Source organism: Macaca fascicularis, chromosome X, assembly GCF_037993035.2.
Source record: "Macaca fascicularis isolate 582-1 chromosome X, T2T-MFA8v1.1".
Lineage (NCBI taxonomy): Eukaryota > Metazoa > Chordata > Mammalia > Primates > Cercopithecidae > Macaca > Macaca fascicularis.
Genome location: NC_088395.1, coordinates 155,752,704 through 155,774,491, shown reverse-complemented (window position 1 = coordinate 155,774,491; position 21,788 = coordinate 155,752,704). Strand labels below are relative to the sequence as shown.

At 44.5% G+C, this 21,788-nt stretch overlaps 1 long non-coding RNA gene across 1 annotated transcript in view; it reads right to left on the bottom strand.

Annotated features, from left to right (window-relative positions):
• Positions 1 to 4,693: 4,693 nt before the first annotated feature.
• LOC135969228 (uncharacterized) overlaps positions 4,694 to 21,788 on the bottom strand; it is a 34,865-nt gene continuing 17,770 nt past the window's right edge. Inside the window, exons 3-4 of the long non-coding RNA XR_010584372.2 lie at positions 6,183 to 6,273; positions 4,694 to 4,982 (exon numbers count right to left, since the gene is read on the bottom strand). This is a non-coding gene — a long non-coding RNA (uncharacterized lncRNA). The remainder of the gene's footprint in view (positions 4,983 to 6,182; positions 6,274 to 21,788) is intronic.

Sequence of the window (21,788 nt, the reverse complement as noted above, 5' to 3'; positions counted from 1 at the left end):
TTACCTTTGAATTATAGCACTCACTTTAGATTACTTCATACAGTTTTCAACTCTTTGCTGTCGTTTCCCATCTATTCTTGTGTGTTGTCTACTTTTTTTCATTAGACCTTAAACATATGAATCACTGATATTTTATATTCATATTTTATAAGTATAAAATTTGTGTCATACTCAGTATGGTTTTGTAACTTGCTTTGTCACTTCAGGCTCTTTTTCCTTGCCTTGTGTCATGCTGTGGATTTTTTTTGTGAAAAACTGAATATGATGTATTTGGTAATAGTAAACCAAGATGAAAAGCGTTTAGTGTGATACTTTCTGTTAATCTGACTAGGTCTTGGACAGGGCTTAATGTTTGCTGTAGCTGTAGGTGCCAAAGCCTTCAATGCCCCACAGTATTCTTTTTCGTCTCCTCCTATTGTCTTTGGTTTTCTTAATAACTACCAATTAAATTAAGCCTGCATCTTCTAGCTCTTCATTCATTGTAATCCACCATCGATATGGTTGTAAGGTGTTAGGGAAAGAATTGAAACCATTTTTGTAAATGTTATAAAATTAACTGGGAAAGAAGAGAGGAGGAGAAAGAAAACAAACCAAGCTTTCAGCACAGTCAGCATTAATCATTAGATTAGCTTGCTCTCTGACCCACTTCTCATAGTCATTTGTCTCTTTTCCTCAAAATCACACAGACCTTGTTATCAGATTATAGGTCCCCATAATTGCTCTATAGATAGCAACTTAAACATTCTGAAATGTTAAGTTTTCCTTTTGAGATATTCTTTCCAATCCTTCATACCAGTGAAACCTACTGATTCTAGCTGGTCTGAAGGACCCCAGGAGGAGCTGACTCATGGAAGAATGCAGTTTCCACATCCTGATGACTTCATCTGTCTTACCCCAATCAATCAACCACTCCAACTTTCAGCCTCTTGCCCTCCACGATCCTCTTAAAAATTGTCATGCACGTCCGTGTGAAAAGACCACCAAAGAGGCTTTGTGTGAACAATAAAGCTTTTTAATCACCTGGGTGCAGGCGAGCTGAGTCCAAAAAGAGTCAGCAAAGGGAGATAGGGCTGGGGCCGTTTTATAGGATTTGGGTGGGTAGTGGAAAATTACAGTTAAAGGGGGATTTTCTCTTGCAGGCAAGGGCGGGGGTCACAAGGTGCTCAGTGGGGGAGCTTCTGAGCCAGGAGAAGGAATTTCACAAGGTTAATCGCTCAGTTAAGGTGGGGCAGGAACAAATCACAATGGTGGAACGTCGTCAGTTAAGGCAGGAACCTGCCATTTTCACTTCTTTTGTGGTTCTTCACTTGCTTCAGGCCATCTGGATGTATACGTGCAGACTTGGGCTCAAAGGCCTGACAAAAATCACATCCCAGAACTCCTTGGGGAGATGGATTTGGGGGTCTCCTCCCATCTCCTTACTCAGGGCCCTGTGATAAACTTTCCTTCTGCAAACTTTGCTCTCGTAGTGTATTCAAGTGTTACTGCTCAGTGAGCACATGAACCTGTTGGTCCTATAATAGGATCATTCCATAATCTTATGATTGAATTGCAGGAATTATTGAATGTGTGTCTCTGAGTTGTGATCTTCATGACTGTTTCACCAGCAGTATAGTTTATTTGCCCCATTTCCCCCAACTCCTTTTGCTAGCTCGTGTGTTCCTATGCAAAGAAAGATTGTCAAATCAGGCAGCTCCAGAACCAGGATAGGTTCAGAGCAACTCCGGGGTTGCCACGTGATGAGATAATATTTGTGTACCAATAAAGGATAGTAATATACAGAAAACAGAAGTGACATAGAGTAAGAACTGGATAGGCCACAGCTGGGCATTTGCCTTGTTTGAACCTGCTTTGAACAGTTGGCTCCTTGTGGTTGACTGAGACTCAGTTGCTTGTTACAAGGTATATTACAATCTGTTTATACTTCAAGTTAGGTTACACTACACTATGTATAGAGGAATCTTTAGGCCAACCTTCAAATATGTAGAGGGGAAGATTTAGATCAAACTCAGTTATGCCCTTTAGGTAAGACAAGAAAGCTAGAAGTTTGCAGTGGGAGGAATGCCATTCCCCAAGCTGGGATGATGCTATGGCAAAGGCTTTTACTGCTGGAGAACACCTTTATTATGGAGAAGACTTTGAGTGTTTTTCACAATGGCTATTTTTCTCCTACTCCTTCCCAGATGAATGAGAGAAGCTTGCTCAGATCTTCAAGGTGCGAATTGGCTGATGCTCCTGGAGGTAAAGCACTCAACAGTTTGCCTCCCAAGACTGTGGCTGCCAAGTAGTTTATCACTCTTATGGTACTCCACATTCAGCATCCAAAATTTCATTAAATTGCCACTTACAGGTTTTTTACTAGGTTACAGACCCAGAATCATCTACTCCTGATAAGCGTAACTTAGCTTTGTCTCTTTGCACCTGACTCTCCAGATTTTGGGTGGTAATTTGCCCTGCAACATCAATTCCTTAGTATGTGTGAGAAACATAATTGATTTTCAGTTTGCCAAGCATATTTTTGTAGTAAAAATGACAGTGTCAATGTTCAACACCTTTACAGTCAGGGCTGAAGTTAGAAGCCCTGTATTAATTTTTAGTTATCGATTTATTATTATGTATACCTGTTAGAGTAGGCAGATAGCCAGAAATGAGCAGGCAAGGGAGTCCCTGGGAAAAGGAGTCCTGGGAGACAGTGCCCACTGACAGTCAGAAAAAAATAAAAACAAAAATAAAAACCAATGGCTATATTGGCTACACCTGGCCTTGTGGTAAGGCTCTTCCAGCCCAGAAGGGGTCTTACCAGGCCCTAACCAGAGACAACAATAGTAGGGACTTTTCCTACTGAGGAGCATGCACACTCCTCCCATAAATCACCCTGGAATAACCTTTTGCTTATTGTAATAGTGAAAAACACACCCTGGGGTGGAGACTTTAAACGCTAATGAGCTATGCCACGTGTGTACTAGTATGCACAACCACAGAGCATGTGCGGTCAAGGGGATCACCTAAAACATGATTGCAAGTGACATTCCCTTATGCCCCTTCATGAATAATCATGTAAGATTCTCATAAAGAGAGTCCCCCAGCACTAGCTGTTGCTGGCTCATTCTGTCTTTCAACAGCCCACTCTGATTTGTCTTCCAGAGTGTACTGTCTCTTTACACAAACACTGCTATTGCTCTTTTTCCAGCCAAACCAGTCTGGAACTATTTTCCACAGAGTAAGTCTGCTCCTCTCTAGAAGTATTCTCTTATATCCTTAATAAACCTTTTGCTTACATTACTAATTACTAATTTGCTTACAATACTAATCTCTTGGCCAAATTCTTTTCCCCAAGTTAGACAAGAACAGAGGATTCCTGTACTTCCCAGGAAAACACCTACCTTATCAAGATTATTCCAGTTATTCATTTTCTATTACTGGATTGTGCATTTTCATTGCATCTAAGTAATTGTTGGCTACTACATAAATGAGCCAAAGGTGTCCCCTGCGTTTTGCCCTAAAATAACCCCCATGGCATTTAGTTCTTCACAGCAACTTAAGGTCATTAGCCCAAAGCCCACTAGTGCTAAACTCAAATTCTTATGCATCCAATTGCTTTCAATATAGTCCAGATAAACATATTTTAACAATTTGGAACCTATCTATTTTGCATACCCCACAAAAATGCACCACTATCTGCTAACCATAGAAAATCCGCAGCTGTAAAAGACCTCCAAGCTGCTGTTGTCCTTTGTAACTCTCCTCTTACCCAGAGATTCCAATCTTGCTATTGAGTAACATTTCCTAGACATGTAAACCACCTCATCAATTTCTTCTTTCCTGGAAGGTTACTTGCCTTATTCATCTTCCCAAGATGATTCTCTCCCCTCATGCAACCCTTTCCAAGTGCTTCCCAATAAAACTGGCTGTATGTTACTGCATCTCATGGTCCTGCCCCTTTCCTGATCAACTCTCAAATCCTTAAACTAATCACAGTAATCAAAGGTAACAAAGATCTTTCTCCTCCGTATTCTTCAAGAATTTTTTATTTTAGTTTTGACATGCAGGTTTATGATCCATTTAGCGTTGCATTTTTCTATGAATCAAGATATGGACTGAAATTTATTCTTTGCATATGGATATCAACCTATTCCAGACATAAGTGTTAACTATTCTTTCTCCTTGTATCAATAATGAATTCTCCATAAATACGTGTATGTGTGAGTATATTTCTAGACTCTCTTTAGTTCCATTGATATATTTCTATTGTTATGACAACACCACACTTTTCTGATTATCGTCACTTAAATAAGCCTTGAAATTAATTACCGTAACCCCTGCAATTTGTGTTGTCATTTTAAAAGTTATTTTGGCAACTCTAAGTTCTTTGTACTTATACGTGAATGTGAACACCAGTCTGTCAATTTCTATTTTTAAAAAACCCTTTCAGGTTTTTTGTATGGATTTGATTTAATCTGCAGGTAAATTTGGAAAGAAAGTACATCTTAATAATATTAAGTCTTCCAACTCATGAATAAGATACCTATCTCCATTTATTTAAGAGATATATACCGAAATAAACTTTATTTAGGCACTTATCCTTCATTAATTTATCACTGCAATATTTCGTAGTTTTCGGTGTACAGATCTTCTACCTATTTTGTCATGTCTACGTATTTTATGTTTTCTAGTGTTATTTTTATTTTATTATTTTATTTTATTTTATTTTATTTCTCCCCTAGTCCAGACCCTGGGAAGCCATGGGAGGTTAGGGTCCACAGCATCACCTGTGGTCAGTGAATTCCGGAATACGGTGATATGCAGATGCTGTCTACAGAGTCTCTATTTCTTGCAATCCCAAACTGGAAGCTTTGGGCCACCTGCCCCTTTGACTCCGGAAGTGGCACTTACATTTCAAAAGCAAGATGATCACAACGATCATATTAAGCAGGAAAGTTGAGTGGCAACCAGGGAATCTCATCTGCAGAGAGGAGTAGACTCTGTTAACAGAACACAGTGCTTTTAGAGCCAAGATAGAAGAACAGACAACAAGTATGTTGCTTAACTTACATAGGCACATGAAATCAAGGCTGAATGAGCAGGAGGCTGGGTAAACTGCTCCAATAAAGCCTTAATCCATCTCCCAGTTTCCAGACCTGAGCCAATTCTCAGACACAGAATTTATTAACTGAAGATAATATAATGGCAGAGTCCTCTTGAGGAAACCACCTGCAATACTATGGCAAGTTGATACAATCGTGGTTTTCCAAGTCCAGTTTCCAAAGGAACCTATGTCTATTCACCTCAGTAACTGAACACTGGGAAGGGGGAAAACACCCAAACATTTCAAGGACTGCTGGACACAGAATCCGCATTGACACTGACACCTAGGACCTGAAGCTTCATCATTGCCCCCTGTTAGAGTGGAAGCAAATGTGGCCCAGCAATAAATGGAGTTCTTGCCTAGGTCTGACCCAGAGTGCCCATTTATCCAGTTGCCAAATGGGAAATTGAAATGGACTTACTCGACAATGGGCACAAACCCTGATTGGGTCCATGGCTGTTAGCAGAAGAGCTAGCAGAGCAGAGAAGGCCAAGTGCACTTCCTGCACCTTGGCCACGATAGTAAGTGATAAACAATATTGCATCTTGAGGGATGGAAAATGTTAATGACATCCTTGGTACCTAAAGGATGTAGCGGTGGTGATCCCCATCATATCTTAATTTAAGTCAGCAGCCTGGCTCCTACAAAAACCTGATGGGTCATTGGGACTACTGCAACTTTGGACCACTGCAAGCTCAATGACGAGAGCCTTAACAGATGTGTTATCTTCACTACAACAGGTCACTATGGCCTCAGGCACATGGCATGTAGCCATTGATCATCATGAGCTAGGTTCTGTCAGGCCCACAAAGTCAGGTGATTCCAAAAGTAATCTGTGATAAGATAGAAGTAGTACATCCAGGATCAGACACCAGCACGGCCATACATTACAAGCAGGTGACCTAATGCCCAGTATCATCTGCCAATGTTGTGTCTGTGTCTCTCCTTCAGCTCTTTATTTATTCCTATAGATTAATGGACCAGGAAGTTCTCTTATGACCAGCTGCTGGAGGAGTAGAAGTGCTGAGCTTAGATGATAGATGGTTTGGTTGGATTTAGAGTGCAAACTGAAAATGAACTTCTGTTGTAATACTACCTCGATCAAATGTGGTCAAGAAATACAATGCTGAGCAGAAATCCCCAGTTGGCAGAGCTTCAAATGGTGCATCTGACGATCCACTTCATATCTGAAAGAGAAGTGACCCAAACTAAGAATGGACTTATGGACAGTGAAAAACAAATTGGACAGCTGCTCAGGGACTTAGAATGACAAGTAGTGACAGATTGCAACAAGCAGGATTGGGGAAGGAGGTTTATTGATGGACGTATGAGAAGGGACACTATATGTGAAGATATTTGTATCACGTCTTAAGGCTCAAGGGAGCATTCACCGTGGAAGAGACACTAAACGTTTAATCAAGAAAAAATGACCTGACTAGTTGACATTAGCCAGCCTCAGTCCCTGGCCACATTAATGCTACACAATGGCCTTATGTGTGGAATAGCCATGGTGGAAGAAGTGGATGCTATGCACGTGTTCAACAGCGTGGGTCCACATTCACCCAGGCATATCCAGCTATTTTTGCCAAATGTTTAAACTGCCAGGAACCAGTGCTGAATACCCAGTATGGCACCATTGCTTAAGGAGACTAATCAGCCCCTCGTGACTTGTTGATTGCGTCCAGCAACTTCCATCCTGGAAGGAGCAGAGATTCATCTTTACTGGAATTTGTCTACATTAGAGGTGTAAGTTTGACTTTCCCGCTCACATTTCTTTGTCAGGCACCACTAACAGAGGGCTTAAAGAATGTTGGATACACTGAGCCAGGATATTTCATATGATCAGCTGGGACCAAGGGACCCACATGTAGCAAAGGAAGTGCTCAGTGGGCACATGACCGTGTAATCTAAAGTTGTGATCTCATACTGCGCCACCCAAAAGCCACTGGTGTACTGAAACAATGGAGTGGCTTCTTCACAGTGCAAATGAGGTGCAAATTTGGAGCTCACAGCCTATGAGGATGGGGTGTCATTCTCTACTGTACTGTATATACCCTAAATCTATTATCACTCTCGTCCATCAAAAGATAGAATAAATGATCCAGATACCAAAAGGTGGGATGACCTCACTTACTGTCACTCCCTGTGACCTATATGGGAATTTGTACTTTCTGCTGCCTAAGTTTAGGTTCTGTAGTTCTAGAACGGCGCTTTCCAATAAGGTGTCACTGGCCACATTTAGCTATTTGCACATAAGTTTAAACTATTTAAAATTAAATTTAAAGTTCAGGTCCTCAGTCACACTAACCACATTTCTATACTCAATGGTCACATGTGGCTGCTGGTTACCATATTGGACGGTGCTGGCTAGATATATTGGTTCCCAAAGTAAGATTACTTCCACCAGGAAAAAACAATTTAATGAGACTCTTTCCATTAAACTTCAAGCTATTGCTCCCATCTGGGCACTTTGAGTTTCTCATGCTATAGGACCAGCAAGCATAAAAAGGAGTTGCCATGCTTGCAGGGGCATTGGCCCTGATCATCAGGAGGAGGTAGGCTGCCCTTATACAATGGGAACAGAGAGGAATCTTTCGCTCTCAAGTGACCACTTGAATGTGTCTTGATAGTCCCCTGCCAGATTTCTATAGTATGGGGACAATTGTAAGTGCCACAGCCTGAGAAGGTCATGGAGGACGAGGAGCGCAGAACCTTCTGGGATGAGGGTTTGCACTACTCTACTGGGTAAGTAATAGAGAACAGCAAAGATTCTGGTTGAGACTGATAGTACTCTAGAATGGATAGTAGACGAGGAACAGAGTTATTATCACTTGTGGCTTAGAGGCCAGCTGCAACAGAGGGCCTATCGTTTCTCCACTCTTCTTTCTCATGTGAACTTCTTTAGTAAGAGATCACCAGAATCCCTGAGGAGTTGTGTTCAAATGAGGTGAACTTTCTACATGAAAAAGTAGAGTTAATCCACTGCTTGGTATATACCCAAAATAAAGGAAATCAGGATATTGAAGAGATATCCGCACTCCCATGTTTGTTGCAGCACTGGTCACAAAACCCAAGATTTGGAAGCAACCTAAGCATCCATCCACAGATGAATGGAATAAGAAAATGTGATACATATACACAATGCAGTACTATTCAGCAATAATAAAGAATGAGATCCTGTCATTCACAGCAACAAGATGGAACTGGAGGACATTATGTTAAGTGGAACAAGCCAGGCACAGAAAGACAAACTTTGCATATTCTCACTTATTTGCGGGAGCCAAAAATGGAAACAATTGAACTCATGGAGACAGAGCAGAAGGATGGTTAACAGAGTCTGAGAAGGGTAGTGGAGTGGGGGCGGAAAAGGATGTTTAATGAGTACAAAAATACAGTCAGATTGAATGAATGTCATATTCGGTCATACAACAGCGTGACTACAATCAACTAAAATTTATTGTACATTTTTAATAACAAAAAAGACTATAATTGAAATGTGTGTAACACAAAGAAAGGATAAACGCTTGAGGCGATGGATATTCCATGTACCCTGATGTGATTATGCATTGTATGCCTGTGTCAAAATATCTCATGTGCCCCATAAGTATATATGCAGCTACTATGTACCCCAAAACATTATAAATATTTAAAAAAAAACTATAGACAAAAATGCAGGTTTAAGTGTTGTGAGAGAAGATGGACTGTAGTGGATGGTATAGTGCTACCAAGATCTTTCCTTTACAACTGAGGCTCTCATTCCCCCAAAGGTATTGTTTGTTGATGACTGATAACCAGGGTCCTCTCCATGGGTGGCCCTCAGTTGTAGGAAACTTCTTTTCTGGGGTCAACTTCCTTCTAGTGACAAGTCAAGGAATCAATGGGAGGAGTACGAAGCCCTCATCCCCTTGCTTCGTATAGGGTTACTTCTTCAAGGCTATCCTGGTTGCTTTCTGTTTTCAAAAATTACTGTGACTACTGTGTTCTGAAATGACAGCAGAATGAAGTGGAAGTTAGACCCTGAAATGTCACTATTGGAGGCTTAAGCCATGGGCAGGGGCCATACCTGTCCTCTGTTGGGAACTCTAGAAATAGACTCCCCAGGAATTTGACTTGGGCTCAATCAAAAGCCAGACTCTCAAGCCTACTGTGTTCTGTTACTTGTTTCAGCAAATGAGATAACCTCTGTGGCCCACTGAATAAACTGTAAAGTACTAGTAAGAGGACGCTATTATTGCTCTCACGGCAATAGTTCTGCATCCCACAGTAAGCCAGTGTAGTGGTGGATAAGAACGGAGCTTTGAAATCAAAACACCTGAGCTGTTTGAAAGCTCCAGTGAGAAAATGCCTGTGACCCACCCAGGGCTGCCCAGCACTGCATAATGATAGCAGAAGCCATTCAGGATGTTAAGGGGCTTCACCAGGACTGGACACTAAGAGGCTGCAGAAAGTAAGAACATTTGACAGATGCAACAGCACCCTCTGGAGCACCTGAGGATCAGGGCAAGCCTTAAGGATGAGGATAACTATACACCACTGACAGATCATTTACTGTGCCAGGCAGTGGGTTAAGTGCTTCAAGTTCCTCACAGCCCTGGGGAGGAGAAGTTTCGGCCATATTTTACCAACATTCCGTGAGCCGTCTTACTGAATCCTGAGGCCACACACACACACCAGTGACTAGTGAGGTCAGGAGTTGCTGATTTAATAAACACTCCTATGACACTTACTAGGTACCAGGCATTGTTTATGTGCTTGACAGATATTACCTGATGCAGTCCTTATATGTGCTTCGTGAAGTACGTACTACTGCTATTCGTGTTTGACAGATGAGGGAGCTGAGATACAAGGAGATTGGAAGCTCGCCCATGATCACACAACTAGGAAGTGGCAGCGCCAAGATTCATATCCAGGCTGGCTGGATCCAGAGCCCCTGCTTCCAGCTGTGTCCCTTAAACCCAAGTCCGGCTAAACTATTCTCACTTGGAAACAAACGTGTTTCTAATTGTACACTTGTGTTCTACACACACCTTGGCTCTTCTGAAACCATACGGAAAGAATCTCCTAACCTAGCCACATACCCCTATTAGATCATGAGCACCTCAAAGCAAGGTTTGAATGCCATGTTTTGAACTACTGGTGCCCGTGATAAGCCTTAGCACCCAGTAGGAGATCATGATATGTTTATTAAATAATGGTTTACTCAAAAATCAAATAATCTTATTGGATCAACTTTATCTGGCTTCCAATACATGCAACAGGCTTGGGCCCTGGTATGTCAGCACCTAAGGCTACGGGTGAGGATGCTGGATCTTGGAAATGACTCCTGAAAAGGCTGTGCATGTGGGAGATGGGGAGGTACTTGGGATGTCCTTAACTGCCTAGGGCACCACTCTCCACACCCACTGGCTCCCTCCAAGAAGGGACAAGTGATGTCGCTGTTTCCAGTTATGTCCTTGTTCCATCCTGGAGTGCCCACAGGGGTCTGACCCAGGCCATTCCTGGGAGCACCCACCTAATGACCTGGTCCAGGGTTCCAGCTCACCTCAGCCTCCTTCTGCTCCCATGTCCCTCTCCCCGCAGCCGGCCCAGGGCAGTACAGCTGGATCTGGCAGGTGCTCCTCCTCACATCTCTCCTGCGGTGGCTGATGCTCAGCACAGCCTAATCCCTCCGGACCCCAAAGCCCTCTCACACCTAGCTGCTTTCCAAATCCTAATGTGGATCTGGGAGTATTCTGGGGACTGCGGAGTGTCCCGGTACTCAACGCCCCCACCATCTGCTACAGCCTATAGTCTTCTTTAACTGCCTGTCTGGGGATACCGAGGCCCTAGCTGCCTCTGCTAGGAGACCCCAGCCCCACCTCTCTGGATCAACCTCAGAAAGTAAAACCTCATAGTCACCCATTTAAGGTGCTCAGTTAATCAAAAGCCAGGCATTACATGCGGAATTATTTGAATAACATCTCCCAATCATCGTGATTTGTCACTCATCATATCAGAATGCTTATTATTTACGAGGAGACTCACCAAAAGGCTTCATCATCTCCTGCCAGTTCTGTCACCACAAGACCTTGGAAGGAGATCCTTACCAGGGAATTTATCACAGTGATAATTGCATATGAGCATAGGCTCCAGGTTTTGAGCAGTAGTTAGCGGGGCGACAGGAAGGGCAAAGCCCCAAGCTGAGCAGACTGAGGCCCGATTGGGGCAGTGTGGACACAGCAGCAGGGGGGACATGAGAACACAACTATGGGCCCCAGGGAAGGAAACTTGCAATCCCAACAAGGGCATAAGACTGCTGGCTGCCAGCCTCCACTTCAAGGACACATCATGGCTCTTAAAATACCGATGGGTCATGCTTCATGGCCCAAAGGGTGCAGATGGCAACCCAGGAATTCCTGGAGTCAGCCTCCTGTGGGGTGTTGCCTCCTTTGAAGACCTCCATCCCTGCCCACGGCTTCAAAGTACAGAATCTGGTATCTCACATAGAAGGGAGCAAATGTGTATGACTTAAGTCTCTGGATGTGTTCTCAGGATGTGAGAATGAAACCCAGCACTCCCGAGTCTCCTTCTATGGAACCTGCCTCATAGAGCTTCATGAGCCCCAGCTTCTTGCCTGCCATCCCCTGAGGATCTGGTGCCGGTTCCCCATCTGTGACACTCCTCTCCTCACCTGACCAGTCCCTGTCACATGGCTAAAGGAAAGAGAAGAGAATGCTTGATCTCAGAAGGAGGGTGAGTAGTGTGCACTTCCCACTGGGGGTCACGTCATTCTTGTGCAGCCTCAAACTCCTGCACTGCTCCCCTGACCTCTCCCTGGAGGGTTTTGCACACTCCACAGTCCCTCCTGCTGTGCTCTCAAACCCCAGTGTGTATCTCCAGAATATGTCTGCAAGGACCTAGGGCTCCAACATACTCTCCCTTCTTCCCCATCTTGGCATCAAATCTGTCTTGGAGGACTCTAGGAATACTAGTCTGATTTTTGTAGAACATCCTTCAGTTTCAGCGGGTCTAATGTCTTCTCACGATTAGAAGGGGATGCATGATTATGCATTATTAGGAAGAACACCACGGGACTGGAAAGCCCTTTTTATAGTGAATACAGTATCTCCAGCACGTAGGTCAGTGCCTGGAGCATATGAGGAGCTGGATAAATATTGAATGAATGAGTGAATGAAATCACGTCACGTTACCTCTCGGAGAATGCGTAATGATTCCTCAAATAACTTTGAGAAGCAAGGAACAGTGTGTACAAAGGCAGGGATGGCACCTGTCTACTGGCACTGGGGAGAAATCATGATGGAGCACTTTCCAGATGAATGCAACCTTGCAAACCACGTTGGCCACCCTTCCTACTTTCTCCAGGGAAGTAGCATCAAAGTCGTGGGTGAATATGGGACTTCTGTCTAGAGCTTGTCCAAGAATCAATGGGAATGTGCTACTTGAACTAAATGTTACATAAATCCCTTTAAGGCCCAGCTGAAACCCAGGGACATGTGAGACCTTGACACTGGCTGCTTGCAGACCCAAACGACCAGAGAGAGGAGCAGGGAATTGGGACAAGGGCCACAGCTGCCTACTGGCAAGAGAGAGCGTTCAGATAGCCACTGATGTTTGTAGCCCTGCCTGGCTGACTTCCCCAGATGCCAGGAGCACAGACCAGGCGCCGGGACAGCAGGTCTCTGGAGTCCCTAGAGCTCAGTTGCTTACCTCTTCCATGACTCAACAATAAGAAGATGCTGGGACGCATTTAATCTTTGATCGTTGGGTGGTTGGGAGGACTGAAAATGCCACGAGGCTCCAATGCAGAGGCTGCAACTACTAGGACCATGGAGCTGTAGTTCTTCACGCATCCCACAATTGAGTACAGAGCATATACTGTTTGCCAGGCACTGCTCTAAGCTCTGAGGATACAGCATTGAACAAATTCCCCGCTTCTGTGGAGCTTATATTCTAGCAGGAGGGGAGGGGCAGGCACACAATGAACTGTGGAACAAAGTGAAAGGTGAAGGAAGTGTTATGGTGACAAACGCTACGGAAACAAATTGAATCGAGAGAACTAAATAAGGAGTCTTGGCAATTGGGGGCAAGGAGGGATTGCAGTTTTTACAATGGTATTTGTAGAAGGCCTCACAGAAAAGATATTTCCAGACAGAACTGAGGATGTCTGGGAAGGAATGCTAACAGTATTATAAGAGGAAATGTCTAGAAGAGAACAAAGACAAGCAGTCGCTCAGGGCCTTGGAACAGAGTGTAGAAGGCAGGGTCTAGAGACACTGGTCTGGTGAGCCAGGTAAAGGGCATTCCCTGATCCTCTGAGCCACGGACTGCCTCAGAGCCAGGTCAGCTGCACTGTACCATGAACTGGCTTATTGGATCCAGGTTTCCATTCCAGGTTACTGACTTGAGCTGAGGATTGGGTACAGAATACAGGCCTAGGTGTCCAGAAACCTTTCTCTCAGGATAAAGGGGATGGAAGGCACCGCTGGCATTGAACAGGCAAGGCTGCTGGCCTGCTGCTGTGGCACTGCTGCAGTGGGCAGGACAATGATGCATATGTAAAGACTGGGTGCGGAACAAAGCAGAAGGCTCTCTGGTGACACCTAGTGCTCGTTCCAGAGTAGATCCCGTGTCTTCAATGAGGGGCCAGATGTCTTAATCCAGGACTGGATTTCCTGTCTTTCAAAGTTCACCTCAGGTGGAGGCCAGAAGCAGGTATGGCTTTTTGTTGGGGGGAAAGGTACACATAGGAGACTCTTCGTGTTTCCTACTGTACTCCAGCAGGAGGCATACAACTTCTGGCTGTCCAACCCTTGATCGTATTGGCTCTGATCAGTGGGCTCAGGTGGAGACAGCCTTGTTCCTCCATTATAGAGTGCGTCATCCTTGTTCCTCCATTGTAGAGTGCGCCATCAACCTTTCAACAATGTTTCATCCATTGATTAGCATGGATTGCATCAGTTGCATTGCTGGGTATTGCAAATACTTGTTTTCTTTTTCTCTCATACGTTGCATTTTCCTCAGCTGGAATTCTCCAGTAAGGAAGAAATTTTCCTCATCAACTGTAGCTATTGTGTCACCCTGAAATACAGTTAGTACAGGAAATGCAGGATAAATGTTTTATTCTCTCTCTTGCACAGCCAATTCTCAATGTGAGGAGTGGTTATTCTTGTTCCTTCCAACAGGGTCCAACGAGTCATTCTTTATTAATGACTTTTTATTTTAGAAAATGTGTAGGTTTACAGAATTATTGCAGAGATAGTACAGAGAATCCTTATATATCCCACATCCAGTTTTCCCTATTACCATCCTCTTATATTAGCATTACACATTTGCCACAATTAATAAAACGAAAGACAAAAACAAGGACACTAGAGGAATTTGAAGCCTCTGGCATCTATAGCTATAAGAAATAAAGCCCAACTCCTACACAGTAGAGATCCAATTGCCTCTGTTCCTATGACCTCACACAACATGTGCACTCTCGACAAAAGGATTGCAAGGGACACACACACGCAAAAGAGTAAGAAAATACATAGTCTGAAGAGACAAGGCAATCAACAGAACTGAACTCTAATATGACTCAGATCTTGGAATTATGAGGTGGATAATTTAAAATAACTATTTTTAAAAATTTAAGAGGCTTTAACGGAAAAAGTAGGCAACGTGGAAAAACAGATAGGTAATGCAGGAAGAGAAGTATTGTGTTCAGCAAAATCCAGAGTATGGGAAACTGGACAGAACACAAAGCATGTCTTCATTTTCAACAAACGAGCTTCAAAAAAAGATAATGTGGGGGAATCCATAAATTACTTAAGGTGGCTAGTAGGAACATAAACACGATGTATAGATCATATTTGCAAACCGATTCAAAGAAACTGCATTTTAACAGGAGCGTATGTCCACCAGATACACGTGACAAATAAGTGAATATTTCATTATATTAATGACTTGCTTAAATGTTTAGGAAAGATAATAATGTTGGCTTTACGTTTTATAAGAGAGTAGCTATCTTTAGAAATGCACTCTGACGTATTTGGAGATGAGATCACATGGTGTCTCGGGTTTGCTCTGCATTATTTCAGTTTCTGCTATGTGGAGTAGGTAGGGGTATAATTAGAACCAGATTGGCCATGAATTGAAGATTACTGATACTGAAAGTCTGGTATGTTAGATTAATTATAATGTTTACTCTACTGTTAGGTGTGTTTATGTTTAAATGTTTGTAATTAAAATATTTTTGAAATAAATATGATATTTAATTTGAAATCCTAAGTGAAATGGGTAATATTTTAGGAAAATAAGTACATGAACAAACTCATACAGAAAGAACTTCACATCTTTAACCAAACAATAAGAAGTGAAACTAATCTAAACTCAAGCCATCCTCAAATGTGGACAAGGCAGCTTTGGAGGCCAATTCTACATTATTATCAGGTAAAGCTCAAAACCACCTTGAGTAAACTCTTCCAGAGCATATAAAATGTTGGGCAATTATTCAAATCATTTTCCCAGGCTAACTGTTCTTCATTCAAATACCAGAGCAGGACAGCACCATGAAAACACTGAGCCAAACTTCACTCACACAGAGGCAAATACATTAATTAAATTAGTAGTATGTTCAACATAGAAGTGAATTAACAGATCGTGTCCAAGGAACAAAAAATACCATTTAATATAAAACAATTTTCATTTGTAATTTCCTACATTATCAATTAAGATTTTAATAAAGGACCACTGTAATAGGTACAGTAGGTACAGAAAAGCTTCTGGAGGAAATTCTACACAAGGTCATGGTCAAAACTTTTAGCAAAATGAGGTTAGCAGGGTATTTTCTTTTCCTGAGATCAATGGACAACATACTTAAATATGAACTCTTAGAAGAGTTCTTGTCATGGACTTATGCTATAACCTCTATCTTTGGAAACCACACTGTAACATATGGCCAGAGATATGGATATCAAAAGAAATAAGTATGAATATTAAACAGAAAGAGTTAATATTTGGTATGACAATAGGATTATCTAGAAAATTCAAAGCAATTTGCACATGGAATAGTCAAATAACAGACTTCAGAAAAATAGTATACAGAAGGTTACTACAGTAAAATCAAAATCCTTGCAACCCAATGAAATAACCACTCAGAACAGGTAATAGAAAATACCCCATTCACAATGACAACAAAATCTAGGAATTATCCAATGGAGACAGAAAAAGCGTACAAGATCTTTATGGAAACAACTATGCAAGTACTGATAGATTCAGGTCAAAAAGTTCCCAAATAAACAGAGCCATATTCCAAATCCCTTAATAGGGAACAGACTATTGAAAAGATATCAATTTTTCTCATTCAAGATTTGCAGATATAATGCTTAAAATTTAGCTGCCAAGATGAATGTCAGGCTTGGACTTCTGCCTCCACTCCCAAAATCAATCCCGGAAAGCTATAGAAGAAAGATTAAAATAAAAAACAAACAAACAAACAAATAGTATCAACAACAAAATCTAAACAACAAAGCAAAACCCTGGGGGAGAATGAAGCCTGTGTTTAACTGGTACCTTTAATCGAAGTGGCCGGAGTGGCAGGGAAGTTAGGGAGAGTCCGTAGCTGGCATAGAAGGAAGATGACAGGACGTGTAGCAGGAAATGTTTAAACTTTTGCCCCTATTCCACTGTGAAAATGTCAGGTGGCACCTGAGACCACAGGTGCCAGTAGTCTGGTTTGAAACAGTAGTAGCTCCAGTCTGTGCTAATAACCACCTAAAACCACATTAATAGGTGAAGACTGGCTTAACTGAACATAAAGATTGGGTTACAAATAGAGTGTTGAGCATTAGAATGTAACAGGCATAATGAGGTTAAGTATGATTTCTGATGCTGAATGAAAGTTTAAAAATGAAAATCACTGCACTGAGCTATGAAATGTTAGATAATTCCAATGGCAGAACTCCTTAGATTTCTAGCTGCTGGTCAGCCTATTCAATGTAAAAATAAATATTGTAGGGTAAAAGGTTTGCAAATTCGACCTCTGGCTGGGGAAGAACCGCCCTGGGAAGGTGCACGGCTTCTCCCAGAGGCCACTACAATCACAGAAGCTGCCGCTCTGCAGGGAGCACCTGGCCTGGGACCCGCAGCCATTCTCTGCAAGGGGTGCAGCTGGGCAAAGGCTCAGAGGTGACAGAAACAGAGTATCTGCACCCATCACTGCATCGAAAGAGCCAGGAGCCAAGAGGAGGATCCTCTTGAGTGAGGACTGAAGGTCCACCCTCCCCTCATAGAGGAGCCAGATAATCCAGCTCAGCCCCTTCTATCAGTCCTGGAAGATCCTGGCAATGTTGTTGCGGTAGCCACACACCTCCCATCACTGCCACCTCAGGGGACTGGAAGTCAGAGACTTGGTGTGAAGGGAGCAAACCCAATTGGCAGAGGACGGGGGTCCAGGCTTTGCAAGGAATCAATGTCAGGACCCTAAGGGAAGCTTGAGGGCCCCTATAACCATTCCTACTCCCACACCTGGAAGTTCCGCTACTGTTGTCAACCCAGGGAAGTCCCAGGCTTGGGGGCTGGATATCACGCCACTGACTTGGCTTCAAGGGCCAGAGGATAGCGAGAGCCTCACTCTGAATGGCAGCTTGAGATTGGTGGAGGGAAACAGTCCCCAGCTCTGTGAGGAGGCAAGGTGAGACACTGAGGAAGACCGAGGATGCCCCCACCCCAGATAAAGGACCCCAATTAACCCAGTGCCACCCCTGCTGCTAGCCCTGGACCACCTGGGGGCAGACTTCTCAGCCTGGGCCACTCCCGTCTCCATTGCCACTTAAGTCACAGGGGGACTCTGGAGACAGAGCTTGGTGTGACCAGGGAAGAGCTGATTAGGAAAGGGCAGGACCCATGCTCTGCCTGCCAGACATCAAGGTCTGGACCCTGAGGGAGGGCTGAGATCCCACAGAGTGAGACTCCATCTCTGCTCTCAGCCCTGGGAAGTTCCAGGCATGGTGGCCAGGCATGTGGATCCTGATGTTCACATTGGGGGCTGATGGAGGGAACGGGCTTGGTATCATGAGCATGGCCTCGGGGTCCAGGCCCTGCTGGGAGACAAGGCAGGCCTGAGGGGACCCAGCAACCCAGAACAGGGGGCCTACTCCACTTCTGTCTGAGACTGAGGCGCCTCCTTGGGAATTTGAGGGATATAGATTCAGGTCCACAAAGGGGTGAGCCTCAGCCCTGACAGGATCAAGAGGAGGAAGAAGAGGGAGGACTCAGGGGACTTCGACCCTGGGAGGTCCTGGGAGTGTTGGCTGTGTGTGGCACATCTTTGCTGTGTCTTTGGGGTGCCAGTGATGAGAGGGGTGTAATATGAGAAGTAGAGCCTCAGGCCAACAAAGAGAGAAGTCACCTAGAGCCCTAAGAGAGGACTCAGAAGACCTGTTATCCCTGACCTAGGAAATCTGCCTCTGCTATCAGTCCTGGGAGGCCCCAGGCAGGCCTGTGGAGAAGGGACATTGTCCCCCACTTTCTCCTTGGGGTTCCCAGGAAAATGGTAGCCTTGGCATATAAAACTCATCCACAGTTGAGCAGGAGGGAAAGGGCTGGGCCCTGCCAGGAATAAATCTGAACACCTGGAGGACACTTAGACAGAGGAGGCACCCCTGAAATCTGCTCCTTCTGTCAGCCTTGGGAATCCCATGCAGAATTTTCCGTGTGGTGCCCCCTCACTTCTTTCTCCCAGGTCTCAGAGAGGTTTGGGCCTTGGTCTGAGGCAGTGTCCTGAGGTCATAGAGCAGAGGAGGCCCAGGTATTGCCAGCAGGCAAGGTGAGGTGTTTACTTTGAATGTATACAAAGGGTTCCACTGGCCCCAGAACAGAGGAGACTTCAAAGTGCCAACCCCACCTGCCCTACTGTTAGTGCTGGAACCTCAGCCTCTGCTGACAAGCTGCACCCTGACGAGCCCTCTTGTTAGCGGTGGCAGGTACCCAAGTTACCCTGAGTTACTGGTGGTGTATCACTATAGGTCTGCAGCAACTTCAGTTCTTGCCTCCTCAGAAGAAAGAATTCGACTGAGGGGCAAAAGGCAGAAGGAGAGAACGAGGCAAAAAAAAAAAAAAAAAAGCTTTAGAACAGTAAGGAAATGAAGAAAAGGAAACAAGAGAAGTATAACCTGGAAGAGGGCCAAGTGGGCAACTTGAGAAACCAAAGGCACAGCTTGACCTCTTGGCTTGGGGTTTTATGTTGGCATATCTATTAGTCTGTTTTCATATTGCTGATAAAGACATACCCAAGACTGGGCAATTTACAATAGAAAGACGTTTAATTGGACTTACAGTTCCATGTGGCTGGGGAAGCCTCACAATCATGGCAGAAGGCAAGGAGGAGAAAGTCACGTCTTACATGGATGGCAGCAAGCAAAAAACAAAGCGTTTGCAGGAAAACTCCCCTTTATAATAACCATCAGATCTCGTGAGACTTACTATCATGAGAACAGCATGGGAAGGACCTATCTCTATAATTCAGTTACCTCCCACTGGGTCCCTCCCACAATGCATGGGAATTCAAGATGAGATTTGGGTGGGGACACAGCCAAACCTTATCAGCCTACTTCAGAGATCTTGTGATACTTTGTCCCCAGCCCTGAGATCTTATTGGGAAGCTGCTGATCCAATTCAAGTGTTTTCTATTAGGAGACTGCCTTCCCCTGGCAAGGGCTGTGAACAATTATTACTTTACAGAAATAGTTAACAACCACTTGACCATAGCCTGATGGTCACCCGACATTCCTAGTTTGTGTGTGTGTGTGTGTACGCGCATGCGTGCACACGTGCTCATGTGTGGAAGGGCCGGGGGAGCCTTCTCCTTCCCTGCTCATACCTGACTAGCTACCCACTGTAACACTCTCACTTCCTCCAAGTTCTCAGTGAATAGGCCAGCTAGGAAGATAGGTGCCCCAGGAGGCCCCAGAGGAGCACCAAATGAAAAGATCCATAAGTCAGCCTTTGTTAGAGCATCCAAGGCTTGGCTCTCAGCTGAGGTCCCTCATTGACTCCCTCTCTCCTCAGGCCTTTGGGTCCCCATTGCCCAGCTCCTGCCCACACTCCCACCTGCCATTCTGACCAGAGTCATCATGTCTCCTGAGCAGAGGAATCACACTGCAAGCCTGAGGAAGGCCTTGAGGCCAAAGGAGATGAGGCTTTGGGCCTGGTGGGTGTGCAGGCTCCCTTGGCTGAAGAGCAGGAGGCTGCCTCCTTCTCCTCTCATCTGACAGTGGGCACCCTGGAGGGGCTGCCTGCTGCTGGGTCACCTGGTTCTCCCCAGAGTCCTCAGGGAGCCTCCACCTCCCTGACTACCATTAACAACACTCTATGGAACCAATCCAATGAGGGCTCCAGCAACCAAGAGGAGGCTCCAGGCACCTCACCAGACCCAGCAGACCTGAAGACCTTGTTCCAAGAAGCATTTGATGGGAAGGTGATTGAGTTGGTTCATTTCCTGCTCTATAAGTATTGAGTCAAGGAGACAATCACGAAGGCAGAAATGCTAGAGAGTGTCATCAAAAATTATAAGGATTACTTTCCTGTGATCTTGAAGTGCATGTGGTTGGTCTTTTTTGTTGACGTGAAGGAAGTGGATACCACTGGCCACTCCTACATCCTTGTCACCTCCCTGGGCCTCTCCTATGATGGCCTGCTGGGTGATGATCAGAGCAAGCTCAAAGCAGGCCTCCAGATAATAGTCCTATGCACGATTATAATGGAGGGCAGCTGCACCCCTGAACAGGTCATATGGGAAACCCTGAGTGTGATGGGGCTGTATGCTGGGAGGGAGCACAGTGTCTATGGGAAGCCCAGGGAGCTGCTCACCCCAGACTGGGTGCAGGAAAACTACCTGGAATATCACCAGGTGCCCAGCAGTGATCCTGCACACTATGAGTTACTGTGGAGTCGAAGAGCCCACACTAAAACCAACAAGATGAAAGTCCTGGAGTATGTGGCCAAGGTCCACAGGACATTTCCCACCTCCTACCCATCTCTGTATGAAGAGGCTTTGAGAGAGGGGGAAGAAGGAGTATGAGTACAAGTTGCAGCCAGGGCCAGTAGGTGGCAGGTTTAGGGACAGGGACAGTGCATGTTCCAGGGGCACAACCTACCCCATGTGAAATCAGGCCCTTTCTTCACTCTGTATTTGAAGAGAGCAGTCAGAGTTCTTGGTAAGGGAGGTCATGGTGGGTGGAAGGAAACACATTGCATACCATCTTTGGTTTCCTGTTCTATTGAGTGATTGGAGATTTATCTTTGTTTCCTTTTAGTAATTTTCAAATTTGTTCCTTTTAACAGAAGATTTAATTAGTTTCAGCATCTAAGTTTATGGATGATATTAATCACACATGTATTTTTACTAATCCATTTCATGCATAAGAGTTTGTTATTTTGTAATGTTATGGGACCTTTGGGGTGTCATTTTTCTGGCAAGAAACCTCTGTGGCCAGTGGCACCTTTGCCTGAATTTTGCTTGGACCTGCTGGGCTTGTTTGGGTCACTCAACCCGGCATGCTGTGCCCAGCTCACACTACCAGTCTGGATCCCATTCCCACCAAGGGCGAGTCAGGTGTGGAATGGCAAGGGTTGTGTGAGTGACTGTGGGGTCCAGCCATGGTACAAAGTCCGACATGCCAGCTGCTGCAGTGGGGCAGGCAGCTCTAGACACTGGCAC